The following is a 19,166-nucleotide window of genomic DNA, read 5'->3' as shown; positions in this document are numbered from 1 at the left end:
GTCCTGTTGGAACAGCAAGTTCCCTTGCCGGTCTAGGAATGGTAGAACGATGGGTTCGATGACGGTTTGGATGTACCGTGCACTATTCAGTGTCCCCTCGACGATCACCAGTGGTGTACGGCCAGTGTAGGAGATCGCTCCCCACACCATGATGCCGGGTGTTGGCCCTGTGTGCCTCGGTCGTATGCAGTCCTGATAGTGGCGCTCACCTACACGGCGCCAAACACGCATATGACCATCATTGGCACCAAGGCAGAAGCGACTCTCATCGCTGAAGACGACACGTCTCCATTCGTCCCTCCATTCACGCCTGTCGCGACACCACTGGAGGCGGGCTGCACGATGTTGGAGCGTGAGCGGAAGACGGCCTAACGGTGTGCGGGACCGTAGCCCAGCTTCATGGAGACGGTTGCGAATGGTCCTCGCCGATAGCCCAGGAGCAACAGTGTCCCTAATTTGCTGGAAAGTGGCGGTGCGGTCCCCTACGGCACTGCGTAGGATCCTAAGGTCTTGGCGTGCATCCGTGCGTCGCTGCGGTCCGGTCCCAGGTCGACGGGCACGTGCACCTTCCGCCGACCACTGGCGACAACATCGATGTACTGTGGAGACCTCACGCCCCACGTGTTGAGCAATTCGACGGTACGTCCACCCGGCTCCCGCATGCCCACTATACGCCCTCGCTCAAAGTCCGTCAACTGCACATACGGTTCACGTCCACGCTGTCGCGGCATGCTACCAGTGTTAAAGACTGCGATGGAGCTCCGTATGCCACGGCAAACTGGCTGACACTGACGGCGGCGGTGCACAAATGCTGCGCAGCTAGCGCCATTCGACGGCCAACACCGCGGTTCCTGGTGTGTCCGCTGTGCCGTGCGTGTGATCATTGCTTGTACAGCCCTCTCGCAGTGTCCGGAGCAAGTATGGTGGGTCTGACACACTGGTGTCAATGTGTTCTTTTTTCCATTTCCAGGAGTATATATATATATATATATATAGTATAGTATATATATATATATATATATATATATATATATATAGAGAGAGAGAGAGACACACTCATGTTTGAACACCAAATATAGTTAAATAGTTTGATGTGGGTGCGAGATTCCAATAGTTGTGCATAGATGAAGAAACTTGCAATGGATAAAACTTTGTATCGTACCAATCCTATGACTGCCAGGAACGTATAATTGTAAGTACATATAAAATTACTTTGATACTCTTCTTTCGCGCAGTAGAAGAGTAGGCTAAACAAGTATTATGCCAGGTAGTTAGTTATTCAAAATGAAAATTCGAATGGCGTGTTCAGAGTTCTCCTCAATGGTCTCTATTCAAACGAAATCGGTGATATAGTAGCAACGACTACCACATAAAATCCTGTTTTGTTGTCCACTCCCAATTTTAGCTGTAAGAATTACTGTTATTCGGTATAGACTCATAATTTTTTTTCCTCAAAAGTATGCTGAAGCGGTACATCCACTTTCTCTTCATACGTGCCATCGTTTAGGATTTTCCACCATGTATACGGTACGCAAATCTCACGATATGTTACTCTTTCGCTTTGTTGATGAGCCTTTAGAGAAATAATGAGTGTAACTGGACCAATTTAACCCACAGCCTCTCGGGTCTACCTTCTGATTGGAAGAATAAATGAGAGGATTGGCGCTCTTGTTCCAGTATCTCTGAGTATCATCGAAGGGCTCCTTGGAGCCTGTATAATTTGAAGCTGACTAACGACTTGTTTCATTTCAACATGTAGTAAATTTTAATCTGTTTCAGTTAAAAATATAATTCGATAGCGCATTTGCGATTATATTTTTTGGTTAGTTTTCTTTTAGCTTTACGTATAGAAAAAGGTGTATTGTAGATATTTATCCATGAAGAAATGCAACTACGTTTCTCAATGCCTGTGGCAGTTAGTCCCTGCATTATTCAGTTCGTAATTCGTACACGTATTTGTTCATTAGAGTTACGGGAATTATTCGTTATTTTGTTATTTTTCAGCATGTTACCAGCACCATCGGTCTTGGTCCTTTGTGAGTGTGGCATGATTAGTCTGTTACCAGTCTAAATTGTTTAAGGGTACACTAGCATCTTCAAGGTTCTAATTTACTGTTTGTGAAGATCTAGCACAAGTTGTTTCTTTTCCTTGGTGAACGTAGCTTTTTTGGGCAGCCTACGCCACTTGTTGATTAGTTTGTATCAATCAAATAGTACCCTGACCCATTTCGTAATAGTTAAAATTACGGGAAGAGCGACTACCAACATGCATAAGGAATTCTTTCTCATTTTCTATTTATAGACTAAAATCAACTTTTGATGATTCAGTACCTGCCCAGTAAAATGCCAGTGTTCCTACTGCATACGCTCTAGTGTGTTTAACTGTAGTAGTTTAGCGCCACTAGTATCTGAGAAAACGTGTATGTGAGCGTACGTGTTAACTAGGCCTAGTGGATTTGACCCGGTTTGTATCCACTTCGCACCCGTCAGGTACCTGTGGCCAAATTTACCCGCAGTAACTTCCCTAAATACAGTATGTTACTTTATGATCTGTGTTAAGTAACAATTTAATTGTAATTGTATTACCTTTGTTCGTAAACTGAAGATTTGTGTCCTAAAACCATTCCTCCCGCCTACGTGGACATCTTAGGGAATCTTATATTCTAATAAATTGCCATTCGATGGAATTATGATAACCATCTTTTGTAAATACTCAGTATGATGCCAAAGTTATTCTGCTTCTACATGTTTAATCCGATCCGATGACGTGCTTCTTATTAACGGCTAAAAAACGGGAGAGAACATGCATTCTGGCGCAGTTCTTGCGTTAATACGACCACCGAGCTCCTGCGTAAACTTCCACGATACCCGTTGATCATGTAATCAATATTAATGTTTTTAATAGCTGAATAACATTCTATCAAGCCTGAAATTCCAAAAAAATGGCTCTGAGCACTATGGGACTCAACTGCTGAGGTCATTAGTCCCCTAGAACTTAGAACTAGTTAAACCTAACTAACCTAAGGACATCACAAACATCCATGCCCGAGGCAGGATTCGAACCTGCGACCGTAGCGGTCTTGCGGTTCCAGACTGCAGCGCCTTTAACCGCACGGCCACTTCGGCCGGCCTTGAAATTCCATATGAGGCCAGTAGGTAGTGACTGCAGGACCTTATGATTTGCCCAAGGCAGCCCATCCTTGGCCAACATTTCGGCGTGGAAGTATAATTTCTTATAAAATATCCACCTTTCATCTGATATCCCTGTTCGGGGTAAATTCACTACAGCTTTTCTTATAAAATAATCCCGTTTTATCTTCCATATTCAGGATGGTTTTCGTTTGTCAGTAGTAGAAAAATTTCCATTTTTTAGTAAAATGCCCCTTACTTTTATTGCTATATTTCTACAGAGATATTCAAGACACAAGTGATTTACTTTTATCCTAATTCTGTTATATTTTTAAGTGAAAGCTTTTGTTCTTAAAAATACATTACATCTTCACAAAAGTTATTCAAGATGTGAACAATTTGTTTGCATTCTTTTGTTACTAATGAAAGCTGACGTTTTTATGTCATGTTTTATGTCGTCCAAAATCTTATATGCGATATTATTTTACAATCAAGTATTGCTGCTGTGTCACATATTTAATTTGTATATTGTTTGAATGTGCAGATTTCTGAATTTTATCCTTTCTTGCATTACAATAACAAACGTCGTAATAAAGGTACGTCACCTACGTTAACCTAAATGTTTTCAAAATTAAAATGTTGCCGTCAGTATTCTATTTCAATACAATATTTTTCAACTCTAAGTTTTTAATGCCTTACAGCCTCTCTTTCAGTACTTCATTATGTTATTTGTGTTGTCGATTTTGATTTATAGGTATCTAGATTATTTATTTCCATAATCGCAAATTTCTTGCTTCAGAGCACTTCGTCTGAATCTAACGACCAATAATGATTGCATGTAGCAAACGCTAAAATCTTTGTTATCATAAGGGTGAGGGAATCAACATCTATAGCTAACAGCAGTCATTGTTTCAAGTCTCATTTCTCTGTAGCCCTACCGTGCGACATACCCGCTGAGAACGCGAGGGAGAACGATTTCTGAGTAATCTTCTTCCAAATTGAGGGAGCTTCGAGAATGTAATTTAACTTCAAGTCTGCAAACGAAATCCGCTGATTTAACATCGTTCCGTACTCCATTTGCAGAAAATCCTTAAAAGTGCTTACGTCTTCGAAACGTTGAAATAAGTTAATATCTATATAAAGTAAGGAGTTCCAGCATCCTTTACAAAATTACACATTTTGACATGCGCCTCAACGGTCTTATGTCTACCCAACGGGCTATGGAGCGTTTATGATAATTTGATAATCGAAATAAAGATTCTTCATAACGACTGACCAGAAAAAAATGAAGCCTTACTTACAAGGGGGGGCCGCCAATTGCGAAATTCAGATTCGATTCATACTGCGCATAAAAAAGCTCATGGCCAGAGGTGTAATGTGGCAAAGCACCAAGATGCACTTCTCAGCCGTTGTCGAGAAAATCGACAGTTAAAAGAAACCGTTGCGGTGAAATACTCTCGACGATTAGTAATTTTCTACAGCGTCGTGGCGCAGCGGTAAGCGCTCGGGTTCGTAATCCGAAGGTCGCCGGATCGAATCTTGCGCTATCCAACCTTTTTTTTTTTTTAGTATTTGTTTTTTATAATTCAAATATATATATATATATATATATATATATATATATATATATATATATATATATAATTCCCGGCAATCAGTTGCAACAATTATGCATATAATAAGTTGTCGAAAGTCGTTTGTCGTGGAAAAACTGGCGACTTCGAACATCGTTATGTTTTCCGCAAACAAAGTTGTATTTCACAAATGTTATTAATTGTCTTCATAATGTTAACCACGCATAGTTAACGGAAGACGTAGAAACGATATTCCGAAACGAATACGTATAGCGTAAGTCAAACGTTCGAATTAGAATAGAGACCCCACGAACACAAATTTGCTGTGGCGGGTATGAAATATAAACTCCGTTACTCGCTCGTTACACTTGAATGACAGATGTTGAATGGGCCGAAACGAGCCGACGCATAACAGCGTAGTTGCCTGCTAACTTCGAAAGAAGGTAGATGCGGTCCCTAGCGCAACTTATAACATTGTCGAAAATCAGTGCGGACGGGAGAGCTTTGGTACACCCTGTTAAAAAAAAAACGGGAAAATGGAGGCGGTACAATTGGAGAGCGATCCGCCTTCACCAACATGCATAAGCAATTCATTAATACTTTACATATATATATATATATTTATTTGAATTACAAAAAACTAATAATAAAAAAAAAATAGCATGGCGCGAGATTTGATCCGGCGACCTTCGGATTACGAACCCGAGCGCTTACCGCTGCGCCACGACGCTGTAGAAAATTACTAATCGTCGAGAGTATTTCACCGCAACGGTTTCTTTTAACTGTCGATTTTCTCGACAACGGCTGAGAAGTGCATCTTGGTGCTTTGCCACATTACACCTCTGACCATGAGCTTTTATTATGCGCAGTATGAATCGAATCTCAATTTCACAATTTGCGGCCTCCCCTGGTTAGTGTAACTATGTGTTGATGTCGCTGTGGAGACTATGATGCATTAGTTGGACAAATGTGTGATTAATTTACAAACACATTTTCCCACTAACAACTTCTTCAAATTGTATTTGACTACACATAGCGGCATGATACTTTTAAGAACTGTCTTCCAGAAATACGTTGTGTTTGTAAATTGATCACGCATTTGGACAACTAGTCCGTCATAATCTCCTTACTGATCAGGTTTGCCAAGTAGCCAATTAATGGGACTCTAATGTACTCCTTATGACAAGGTGCTTAGAGGGTCTCATTCGAAACAGCGTCGCATTGAAAGATGAAACCGCTGGAGCAAGTTAATGTCGCGTTGGTTCCAGTGTGGCGCACTGCATCCTAAGAGAAAAAACAATTACGTGTGGAAACATATTAACCTCTTATAGCAATTTTCCATAGATACTGGTCACTTGACGGAAATGCCATATTGCCCAAATGGCGATTTTTGTACTGTGTAATGCAAATAGTTTTCTGCTTCGCGTCGTCATAGATGTGATAAAATCAGCCAGCCGGAGTGGTCGAGAGGTTCTAGGCGCTACAGTCTGGAACCGCGGTTCCAGACTGTAGCGCCTAGAACCGCGCGACCGCAACGATCGCAGATTCGAATCCTGCCTCGGGCATGGATGTGTGTGATGTCCTTAGGTTAGTTAGATTTAAGTACTAGGGGACTGATGACCTCAGAAGTTTAGTCCCATAGTGCTCAGAGCCATTTGAACCATGTTTTGATAAAATCAGGTAACAGATACTTCTGCAGATTGGTTACACATAATGTACCGGTGCTTATAATGAAATGAATTCTTGTATCCCAAAAAGGAACACAGATTTCGCAAAAGACATTTGTGATATGAACAACGCACATCAAGCTAGAGTTGATGTGCGACGCCAGCTATAGAAACTTGAACGTTCGTTTCTTCTTTATTACGATTCTTTCTTTTATGTCAATTGTGTGTGGGGCGTTCTTACATTATTCAACTTACAGTCTCCCATATTTCTTTACTTAATTTGATCCGCTGTACGTATTTTGAATTTGTATGGCACGCGAGTAGAGTAGTCTTTATGGTTCACTTTTCGAGAAATGTGGTGCATCAGTGTGGTGTATTCGTTGAATACTATGAGGGTTTCCCAGAAAGTAATGCACCACTTTCTTTTCTCCAACAATTCTTTATTGAACATAATGACAATAACACACAAGAGAATATGGTGTTTTATCTATACATTCAATTTTTCCACGTGATCTCCATCCCGTTCTATGGCCTTCCGGTTCCCCCTGTCGGAGTTTCGAGTCCTCCCTTAGGCATGGGTGTGTGTGTTGCCTTAGCGTAAGTTAGCTTAAGTTAGATTAGGTAGTGTGTAAGCTTACGGGCCGATGACCTCGGCGGTTTGGTCTCATAGCAACATACCAAAAATTTCAATGGCCTTCCTAGAGCGCAAAACAATTACACCAATCCTTGTCCTGGTGGCGGAGCCAATGCTTCACTGTGTGCAACCCCTCCTTATTTTCCTCAAAATATCTTCCACAAATGGCATCCTTTAATGGCCCAAACAAGTGGAAGTCATTGGGAGCTAGGTCAGGTGTGACAGCCGGTGATGGTCTCCCTAACTGCTGCAAATCGTGGAGCTCCGCCGAACCGCCTTCTGATGACCTCACCTTCCGTGATCAGCGACTAACTGCGCTTCTGTCGACAGCAGATGCTACATAGACTTAGCACAAGCGTTTGTGAATATTCTCCACAGTTTCTTTCTCCGCAATGATAAATTCAATCACGGCACGTTGCTTGTAACGTCATCACCTACAAACGCCCCTTTGAAACTGTCCTGCAGCTACGCTATCGTGACAGAAACCAGGCGCGCTCACTTAGGAGACTTCAAATAATACGAGTAATACATACCTAAAGAGGGTACGGTGAGAGAAGAGCTCTGACAGTTGACACGGCCTAGGCGCACGTGCTTCGCGCATCCACGACGGCCAATCAGGTCGTGAGCCTTTGTTTCTGTTACGGTGGCAACGCCCCAGTGCCAGTGTTGACGTGCTGCACGACCGATGTTGCCTCTCTGCCCGTCCCTACTGGCAATTGTGCTGCCAGCTGTCAGACCTCACGACGTACGAAGTATAATGTGATTACGTAGGCATCCCCGGCGTAATAGTCCCTTAGTTTGATCAAACTAGATGAAGAGCTGGTGAAGCTTTGTCGTCATGTGATGACCTCCACGTATTTTTTATTTAACGGTAACAGAATGACGGAGTGGCTATGGGTATTCCTTTGTCACCCATAGTCGCCAATTTATTTATGGAGGACTTCGATGACATGGCACTGAGGACTTCAGCTCTGCAACCAACGTGGACGATACCTTCTTCGTCTGGCCGCATGGACGTGATGCTCTTACCAGATTTTTGGACCACTTCAACTGTCTTCATCCCTATATCAAATTTACTATGGAGGTTGAAAATGATGGGATGCTTCCATTTTTAGACGTAATGGTTTATAAAAAAACCAGATGGAACATTGGGACACAGTGTTCACCGAAAGCCGACACACACAGATTGGTATCCGCATCCTAAGAGTTGTCATCCACCACACCAACGTAGTGGCGTCCTTAGGATTTGGGTGTGGAGAGCATATGCCATTTCCGACGCAGACAGCTTAACCCAAGAACTTGAGCATTTGATGACTGTTTTTAAGGAAAATGGATACACCGAGAAGCAGATTCGTCGGGCTATGGAGTTTGGACCATCATCGGAGGTGTACGAAGAGGAACATAGATCTGTGGCCTTTCTTCCTTATGCTGGAGGCTTATCGTTTAAGATTGGACGAATTTTAAAGAATTTCAACATTAAGAGTGTGTTCCGTCCACCTTCTAAGATTAGGGCTCTGCTCGGCTCTGTGAAGGATGATTTGGGGCTTAGGAAACCCGGGGTGTATAAAATTCCGGGTCAATGTGGGAAAGCTTATGTTGGCCGTTCTATTCGCACAGTGCATGACAAGTGTGTGGAACATCGCCGTCATACGAGGCTACAACAGCCGGAAAAATCGGCAGTAGCATAACACTGCCTAAATGAGCGACACAAAATGAAATTTGAGGAAACTGTTGTGGTTGCCAACATTTCCGATTTTTGGAACAGTGTCTATAAAGAGGTGATTGAAATTAGGTTGGCTGATAATTTAATCAACAGAGACAATGGGTTTCCTCTTAGCAAAACGTGCAATCCTGTATTATCTCGTATCAAAACTGAACGTTCTTCGGTGCCGCCTTGATTGCGATATATCGTTGCCAGCAGTGTTTCACTAAGGGCGGCGCCACCTCCCTGTTTTGGAAAGCAGAAACCGTGAAGGGCGGCGCATGCACCGTGTACTGAACGGTGGCCTATATAGGACGCCGATTTGCGACCTGGCGTCCATCTCCGGCGGTACCTCGCTACGAGTACTGCCCTTCGATTTGTGTTTTCGTGCACTAATCGAAGCGTTAGGGTTGCAGGTGCCAGCCATCCAGCCGTCCAGCCAGCCATCCAGCCGAGCAGCAGCGGTCCAGCCGAGTAGCAGCAGCAGCAGCAGCGGCAGCAGCGGTCGCAGCGGTCCAGCCAGCCAGCAACGGTCCCGGCCAGCAGCCATCAGCGGTCCAGCCAGCCAGCCAGCCAGCCAGCAACGGTCCCGGCCAGCAGCCATCAGCGGTCCAGCCAGCAGCAGCATCAGCAGCAGCGGTCCAGCCAGCAGCAGCAGCAGCGGCCTGGCCCCGTCCGCGGCAGCAGCAGCTGCGGCGTTCCTGCCAGCCGTCGCCAGCGCCAGCAGCATGGGACTCTGGTCCCCGTCTTCGTCCGTCTTCGTCCGTTTTCGTCCGTCTTCGTCCGCCTTCGTCCGTCCCCGGTTTTTTCCTCTCTTTTTCGCCCTGTGCTGTTTTAGTTCTTCCCTGTCGTCATGTCAGTCCCCACCACCACTGCCACTACTACTACCACCACTGCCATAGTGTATACTTCGCCCTCCGCCGCCACCACCATCATTACATGGTGCGCCCAGTCGCCCCCCCCCCCCTCTTTCCATCCCTCCTCTTCTAACTCCCCCTTCTCCCTCGCTCTTTGTCGCCCCCTCCCCAGCTTTTTCCTTCCGCTCCTCTACCTCTGATCCTTTCCCCCCACTCCCCCAGCCTGTCACTGCAGCTCCAGCTTGGGCGGTGACCCAATGGGCCACTGCCCATGCCCAGCTCTCCCCATCGCCTTCGCCATCACCACCACCACGATCGCCATCGCTGTCGCCTTCACCATCACAATCTCTGGCGCCGACTACTACGTCCACGCCGGCACCTACCACTTCCCGCCACCTCCCAATAGCTCCCGTCCCTCATATCACCACCCACCTTTCCGCCGCCCTTAAACGCCCTAGTGGCACCCCCACCTCCTCTGCTCCCAAGAAGGCCCCACCCCATCCTCCTTCACCCCCCAGGATACCATACCACCTGGTCCTGCTCCCTCCACCTCCTCCTCCTCCTCCTCCTCCTCCTCCTCCTCCTCCTCCTCCATCTTTATACAAATACCTCCTCTCCCATCCTGATCCTTCCCTTCTCGAGGCCCGGAACCTCTCCCTCCTCTGCCAACACTTTGCTGGTGACCCCATCTCACTTTTCAGATGGTATTCTGTTCTCATCTCCTCCCCCAGACCCACCCTCCATACTGACATCCTCTCCCACCTCCCCATCACACGGTTTGGCCCCAATGCCTCCCTCACCCCTGCTCCACCTCCTATGCGCCAACCCCTACCCCCGCGTCGCCCGCTGACCCTCACTGCCGTGATCACTCGGCTCAGTCCAACGATCACGGAGGAGGAGGTGTTGGCGGAGCTCAAGGCGCATCCCTCACGGGAGGTGTGGGCGGTCCGCCACATTTTCAACTTGGCCGGCCCCACCTGCCTTATGCGGGTTTTCTCCGAGGACACCCCCTCCGTTGACCATCTCCTGAAGGAGGGTGCCCTCCTCTTCAACCAGCGATATAAGGTCGACCCCTCCCATTCCCCTCCTCAATCCCTTCGCTGCCAGAGGTGTCTGCACTACAATGCACACCCAACAGCTGAGTGCCGCGAGGCCCCCACCTGCCCGCATTGTAAACAAGTGCACTTCCTCCGGCAGTGCCCTTACCTTCAGTCCCCTCCCTCCTGTAATACCTGCAATCTCCCCCATCCCACCTACTCCCAAAAATGTAAAGCCCGACTCCCTCCGACCACTCCTGAACTCACCGTCCCTGTCCACCCTCTGGATGCCCCCACCCCTTCTGGCAATTCCCTTGTTCTCCGACCACTGAGGACATCATCGGGTTCGTCACCATTGTCCTGCGAACCATCCACCCTTTCCAGCGTCCTCACACCCTCCAACAGGTCTCCCTCGCCGTGCATTCCGTCTTCCACCTAAAAATGTATGCCACCTACGCCCACAAGCAGGCCCATTTCACCTTCTCCCGTCTCAACACCCTCGTCTAAATCCCTGTAATGGCGCGACAGCACCGTATCCTGTTCAACAACATCTGTTCCCTTCCCGCCAACAAGAACTTCTTCATGCACACCCTTGCAACCCACCTCGTGGATGCCTTCCTCCTCAATGAAACCTTCCTCCAACCCCACCATACCATCCACACTTCGCCCTACCTTCTCCACCGCTCCGGTAATCCCCTCCTGATTGCGCGTGGTGGAGTTGCCATTGGTCAACACCGCCAGATCCCGGTTCGGCTCCAACATGTCCTTCCTGACCCCACCGAACTCCTGATCCTTAGTCTCTTCTTCCCCGGCCTTACCGTCACCTGCGTCACCATCTATGTCCGCCCTAAAGCCCCTATTCCTTTCGAATTCCTCTCCCACACTGATCATACCTTCTCCTCCTACGTGATCGCCGCCGACCTCAACATCCATAGTCATTCCACCACCCAGTTACGGCGGTGGCATCGGTTCCTCTCCACCCTCCAAGGCGACCTCGTCCCAATTCCCCAGCACACCCGCCCCAAATCCAACTCCACTCATGATGTCATCCTCTCCTCCCCCAACCTCCTTGGCCGCATGGCGGTGGATGTCCTGGACCCCATTGGTAGCGACCATATCCCTGTCCTCTTCACCGTTTCAGACGGTCGTCGCCCCCGCCCCAACCCTCGTAATGAGCCCCCCAGAGTACATCCATTATTATTCCCGTGCCGACTGGAATGCCTACCGGGATACCCTCTCCACCCAGGTGGAAAGCCACCCCTTCACCTACCACCACCCTGACGATGTTACCCATGCCACCTCCTTTCTCCAGCAGACCTTGTCTGAGGCCATGGAGGCCCACGTCCCTACTGTCGCCATCCACCCCCACCGTCCTACCTTACCCCTACAGGCCGTCCTCCTCCTCCTTGAATCCCACTGTCTCTACTGTGCCTTCCTCCAGACGTGTGACCCAGACACACTATGACGCCACCGGCAACTCCAGCGACACATCCAAAACTTGCTCGCGACTAAGAAACGCCAGGAATGGCGACAGACATGCACCTGTTTAATGCTACCCTACCTATAAACTCGTTCTGGTCAGCCTTCCATCGCCTTACCGGAACTAAACCCTCCCCCTACTATCCTCTTCTCCATGATGATCACCCCTTCCCTGACACCCTTAGTAAGGCCAATCACTTTGCCTCCTACCTCTCCGATGTCTTTTCCATCCCCGACGATCCCCAGTTCGATTACTCCCTCTTCCCAGATGTCTGTGATCAAACTGACACCTCTGTCCCTCCCCTCACACCTGGTTTCCAGTACTTGGACAACATTGCACACACGGAACTCAATGCCCCTATCACTACACAGTATCTCATTGCTACACTCTGCACGAAACGCAGCACTGCCCCTGGTCACGATCGTGTCACCTACCGCCACCTTCGTGAAGCTCCTGTCTCTTTCCTCTCTGCCTTGGCCAGGCTCTACAATGTAGTCCTGTCCACTGGCTACTACCCCGACCTGTGGAAAACCTCCTGTATCCTGATGTTCCTTAAACCCAGCAAACCGCCGTCCGCTGTCTCCTCCTACCGTCCTATCAGCCTTACCTCGGTCTTCAGCAAGGTTCTGGAATCGATCCTCACCCGACTCATCCACCAGCATCTCTGCCAGCACCACCTCCTTCCCATTACCCAGTGTGGCTTTCGGCCATCCAGCTCTTCCTATTACCTGCTCCTTCACCTCACTCATCTCCTTTCCGAACAGCTTAATTCCCATCGCTCTGCAATCTTCCTCTCCCTGGACCTCAAACATGCCTATATGGCATTCCTGTCCCCTCTTCAAGCTCCAAACCTTCGCCCTTCCCATTAACTATGTCGGTCTGATCGGCTCCTTTCTCTCCCACCGTCCTTCCTACGTCACCATCCATAACAGGGATTCCTACACCTTTTTTCCCTCCGCTGGTGTGCCCCAAGGCTCCATCTTCTCCCCCCTTCTGTAGCTTTTGTATACGGCGGATATGCTGCAGTCGTCACCCCCCCCCCCCCCCGTCCACTTTCTCCAGTTTGCCAATGACACCGCCTTCCTTGCCCTTGCCCCCACCCTGCAGCATTCCCAACACCTTCTCCAATCCCATCTTGACCGGTTCACCACTTGGTGCAACCAGTGGTTGCTCAAGGTCAATCCCTCCAAAACCCAGGCGATCATTGTAGGCAAAACCATCCCTTCCTTCCGCCTCCTCGATTTCTATCTAACCATCTATGGCCGTCCTATCGCCCTCACCCCCACCCTTAAGTACCTTGGCGTCACCCTCGATTGTCGCCTCTCCTGGACCCCCCCCCCCCATCTCTGGACAATGCAAGCCAAGGCATGCTCCCGCCTCTGTCTCCTCAAGCTCCTTTCCGGCCGTACATGGGGTCTGGACCCCTCCACGAACCTCCACACCTATAAATCCCTCATCCGCCCTATCCTCTATTATGTCCATCCTGCCTGGATCTCCGCCCCCCCTACCTTTTACAAATCCCTTCACATCCTTGAACGCCATGCTCTCCGCCTCAACTATCGAATCCGTCTCCCCTCCACCATGTGGATCCTGTATGACCTCATTCCGTTCCCCCACCTCCTCCTTTTCCTTGAAAGGATACAGATCCTCTACACCTCCCGTAAACTCGATCCTCCTCACCCGCTTGTATCCCCCATCCACTCCCACCCCCGCCTGCTGCCGCTCCTGTATACCCACGTCCCACCTGCTCCCCATCTCTCCACCCTCCTTACCCTCTCCCAAGGTGGGTTCCGCCAGCTCCCCCTCCCTGATGATGTCCTCCTCCCCTCCATCTACCCCTCCTACCAACTTTGATCCTCACTCCCTCTTCCTGTGTTTGTTCCTTTGGGCACCCTCCCTCCCTTCTCTCCCCCTTCCCTCCCTCCTCCATTTCTCCCCACTCCTCCCCTGGGCTTCCCCTCCCCTGTCCTTCTACTCCTCCTCCCATCTCCTCTGCCATTGCCATCTTTGTTCTCCCCCCCCCTCACCATTCTTCCCCTCTCGGCAGGTCCCCAGACTCGCCATCAGTGTCTCGTGTGTGCCGTCGTGTTTTGTGTTCAGTGTTCACCATCACACTCCATCGTTCACCCGTGACATCGACATCTTCAGTGTTTGAGCGTCGTGTCATCAATTTGTAGTGTGGATTATCGTGGAGTGCTGACAGCCTGCCTGTTGTACAGGTTTTAAAATAACAATAAAGAAAAAAAAAAAACCTGGCGTCAGTTCTCATCGGGACTCATCTGCAGAAGCAGCATTTTCCTGAAGATGCGACCAGTTGGATCGCCGAAATATCGAGTCAAGTTGATTTTAGGATCCGGCAGCAAACCCGAAGAGACTTTCAATTACGAAGTATGATATTTCGCATTCGTGGCATTGTTTCCAGCTGAGAAGAAAATGCGGTGCATTATTTTCTGGGCAACTTTCGTACGTTCTGAGGACGCAAGGTGATTCAGCTAAAGCAGCTGAATTTTGGGGGTGCAAATGTACTGTTTTCACTCGATGAAAATGCAAACAGTGGATTCACATTTTTAAAAATGAAAATGGTCATTGCTCTATTTACGAAACCAACAATATACACCTTTTATCTCCACCATTATATACGTTTACTTTGAGACTGTGCCATATCAATTGCAGAATTAACTTGAAAATGTTTGCGTTAGCAATTTTAGCTGATTCACGCTTTTAATTGATTATGTAACTACTGTCAGTCGTCGAATACTGAGCATGTGAAATAATGAATTAAAGCCACAGATATGATGAAGAAGAGCAATGGTTCTAATGGCTCTGAGCACTATGGGACTTAAATGCTGAGGTCATCAGTCCCCTAGAACTTAGAACTACTTAACCCTAACTAACCTAAGGACATCACACACATCCATGCCCGAGGCAGGATTCGGAACTGCGACCGTAGCGGTCACGTGGTTCCAGACTGTAGCGCCTAGAACCGCTCGGCCACTCCGGCCGGCACACTTTGTTTAAACCGCGTCATAAAATATCGAAATGTTTTCATCAGCTGTGAGGAAGTTTCACTTTCCGATCGATACCTCCATCGTGTGCACTTGTATTGAGAAGCCATTGCGATTTATACATACCATGACAGTCTCAACAGAAAATAAGAGGGAGTTCAATAAAATGTTGGTGAAAAAATATGCACCAACAGGATTACAATCGAATAGTTTTAATCCAGAACGATGACGCCAATCAGACTCAACCACACAATCGGCATCATGTAAGGAACGGTGATGTCTTCTATACAATTCTATAAATTCTGGATTCCGTTGAAGGCTTAATGTAGCTGAAGTTTTATCTCCAAAGAGATACCCACAGTCGGAGACAAGAAGCCAGGGAATACTTTCGTGCATCGACCAGGATCTCAAGTCAAGCAAGTGAATTTAATGCCGATCGTAAAACCCTACATTGTAAGCGTTTCAAGAAGTTCACATTTCGTCGAATGGTATGCTGGAATGAATACTTTTCTGAATTCTGAAGAAACGATGTACAGCTCGAAAACACGTAAACTGTACACTGGCTTACAAACAAACAAATGTACAATAGTAGTTCACAATGTTTCCGCTGTGTACCTGTATGCAAGTACCTCTTAACGAATATACACTCCTGGAAATGGAAAAAAAGAACACATTGACACCGGTGTGTCAGACCCACCATACTTGCTCCGGACACTGCGAGAGGGCTGTACAAGCAATGATCACACGCACGGTACAGCGGACACACCAGGAACCGCGGTGTTGGCCGTCGAATGGCGCTAGCTGCGCTGTATTTGTGCACCGCCGCCGTCAGTGTCAGCCAGTTTGCCGTGGCATACGGAGCTCCATCGCAGTCTTTAACACTGGTAGCATGCCGCGGCAGCGTGGACGTGAACCGTATGTGCAGTTGACGGACTTTGAGCGAGGGCGTATGTGGGCATGCGGGAGGCCGGGTGGACGTACCGCCGAATTGCTCAACACGTGGGGCGTGAGGTCTCCACAGTACATCGATGTTGTCGCCAGTGGTCGGCGGAAGGTGCACGTGCCCGTCGACCTGGGACCGGACCACAGCGACGCACGGATGCACGCCAAGACCGTAGGATCCTACGCAGTGCCGTAGGGGACCGCACCGCCACTTCCCAGCAAATTAGGGACACTGTTGCTCCTGGGGTATCGGCGAGGACCATTCGCAACCGTCTCCATGAAGCTGGGCTACGGTCCCGCACACCGTTAGGCCGTCTTCCGCTCACGCCCCAACATCGTGCAACCCGCCTCCAGTGGTGTCGCGACAGGCGTGAATGGAGGGACGAATGGAGACGTGTCGTCTTCAGCGATGAGAGTCGCTTCTGCCTTGGTGCCAATGATGGTCGTATGCGTGTTTGGCGCCGTGCAGGTGAGCGCCACAATCAGGACTGCATACGACCGAGGCACACAGGGCCAACACCCGGCATCATGGTGTGGGGAGCGATCTCCTACACTGGCCGTACACCACTGGTGATCGTCGAGGGGACACTGAATAGTGCACGGTACATCCAAACCGTCATCGAACCCATCGTTCTACCATTCCTAGACCGGCAAGGGAACTTGCTGTTCCAACAGGACAATGCACGTCCGCATGTATCCCGTGCCACCCAACGTGCTCTAGAAGGTGTAAGTCAACTACCCTGGCCAGCAAGATCTCCGGATCTGTCCCCCATTGAGCATGTTTGGGACTGGATGAAGCGTCGTCTCACGCAGTCTGCACGTCCAGCACGAACGCTGGTCCAACTGAGGCGCCAGGTGGAAATGGCATGGCAAGCCGTTCCACAGGACTACGATCGTCTCCATGGGAGAATAGCAGCCTGCATTGCTGCGAAAGGTGGATATACACTGTACTAGTGCCGACATTGTGCATGCTCTGTTGCCTATGTCTATGTGCCTGTGGTTCTGTCAGTGTGATCATGTGATGTATCTGACCCCAGGAATGTGTCAATAAAGTTTCCGCTTCCTGGGACAATGAATTCACGGTGTTCTTATTTCAATTTCCAGGAGTATATATATATATATATATATATATATATATATATATATATATATATGTGTGTGTGTGTGTAGCAATTCACAAGTTGTGCTCACAACGTATATGTTTGTGCACTGTTGCCAACCTATATTTTCTTGGCATTCACAGGAATAATTTGCAGGTTTATGTGACCTGCCACAACTTCTACTGAATCATAGGTTGTAACTGACGTCTCTCTAAAATGTGTTTGAAGATATCGCTCTCCACACCAGTTTCTGAGACGTGATGTTGCCGCGCGGGATTAGCCGAGCGGTCTTAGGCGCTGCAGTCAGGACTGTGCGGCTGGTCCCTGCGGAGGTTCGAGTCCTTCCTCGGGCATCGGAGTGTGTGTGTGTGTGTGTGTGTGTGTGTGTGTGTGTGTGTGTGTGTGTTTGTCCTTAGGATAATTTAGTTTAAGTAGTGTGTAAGCTTAGGGACTGATGACCTTAGCAGTTCAGTCCCATAAGATTTCACACACATATGAACATTTTTTTTGTATTTGATGTCACGGGACTATATTATAAATTGCGTAAGAAGGAAGATCCCTGGGAGCTCGTAACGCTGCTGTCAGCTTTCAACTGCAAAGCGGCGGCAGCCACAGGCGAAAACAGTAGCCGTCTACAGAGCTGTGACAACGCTGAGGCTTTGCCATAGAGACGTCCACAAAACCGCGTTACGTTATTGGCTGAGGCAAGCCCGCAATGCTGCCGCTGTCAGACCACTGCATCTGTCAGGGGTCAACTGACCAACTGAGGCCGACTCAAATATAGACATTTCTCTAATACCGCACCGTTAACCTGCGTGACGTCTAGCGCTATTTTAATTTACAATAGCATTAACTGAAAACAGTTTTGTGTTACATATTAAATTCATTTTAAAGTACATTAATGTGATTACAGACCACACTAGTGTCCACTATTATTTCCACAAATTTGTCTGCCAACTCAGATAAATCAAGTAAGTGTAATTCTTACGAAATTTAAAATGACTGAGAATTTATTTATTTGTCATATTTAAGAAATTTTTGTGTTGATTCCTAGGTGGACTTAGGTTTTGCTAATCTGTAATATTTCCAAAGTTATGGAGAATTTAATACTATGATTTACATTTTAGTAAAATTAATCGAACTGATGGGTTAGGATTATACTTGTGTGTCAAACAAAGATCTTTCGTCCGCCAGAATCTGCTGAGTAAATTTTGCTTTTCACCAGATTTTTTAATTGAAGTCCAATATTTTTCAACAGCTTGCTTCCTTAACTGGTAATACAATTTTGGAGTTAGCCAAATGATAGCGTCTCCTAAAAAACCTGTTGCCCTATTATTGTGTTCAGTTTGCTGTCGTTAATCAGTTCATGGTAGCAAAATATGGTAGAATGTGTTAAAGTGGTTTCTACCCGCGAAATGTGTATTTCATACCAGAATCCCAATATACAGATTCAGTAGGATTGTATGGTATCAATGAAATAAGCAAAGTGGTCGTATGGTCTTAAATAAAGGGTGTTTAAAAAAGAATGAGCTGTTTTTCATAACTCCTTATTTATTGATAATAACATACTACAAAATGGGTCGAACTGCAAAATACAAAATCTCAAAATTTTAGTTACGCTATAACAAACTATCTGTGTCCACCAGCAGCAGCACGACCAACATCTAGACAACAGCTAAATTCGTCTTAAACTTTACACAGTGTATCTGCTTTTACAGCAGTTATGACGGCTGTTATTCAGTTCTTCATTCCTTCTATGTCACGAGGTAAGGGCGATATGAACACACTTTCTTTCTCATATCCCCCACTGAAAAAATCGCATGAGGTCATGTCTGACGATCTTGGAGGCCAAGAAAGCAGGACGATGTCTCGTGCTCCCGTGTGCATTATCCATCCTTGAAGTAGAAAGTCACTGAATCACTCACGTAAGTTGCTGTCCCAATGTGATGAAGTTGCATCCTGCTAGGAAATGAATACATCGGAGTCCTCCTGAAGTTGTGATGAGAGCCAGTTCTGCAGCATTTGAAGATAGCTCGTCA

This window comes from Schistocerca americana, chromosome 2 (genome assembly GCF_021461395.2).
Source record: "Schistocerca americana isolate TAMUIC-IGC-003095 chromosome 2, iqSchAmer2.1, whole genome shotgun sequence".
NCBI lineage: Eukaryota > Metazoa > Arthropoda > Insecta > Orthoptera > Acrididae > Schistocerca > Schistocerca americana.
This window is presented reverse-complemented; position numbering follows the sequence as displayed.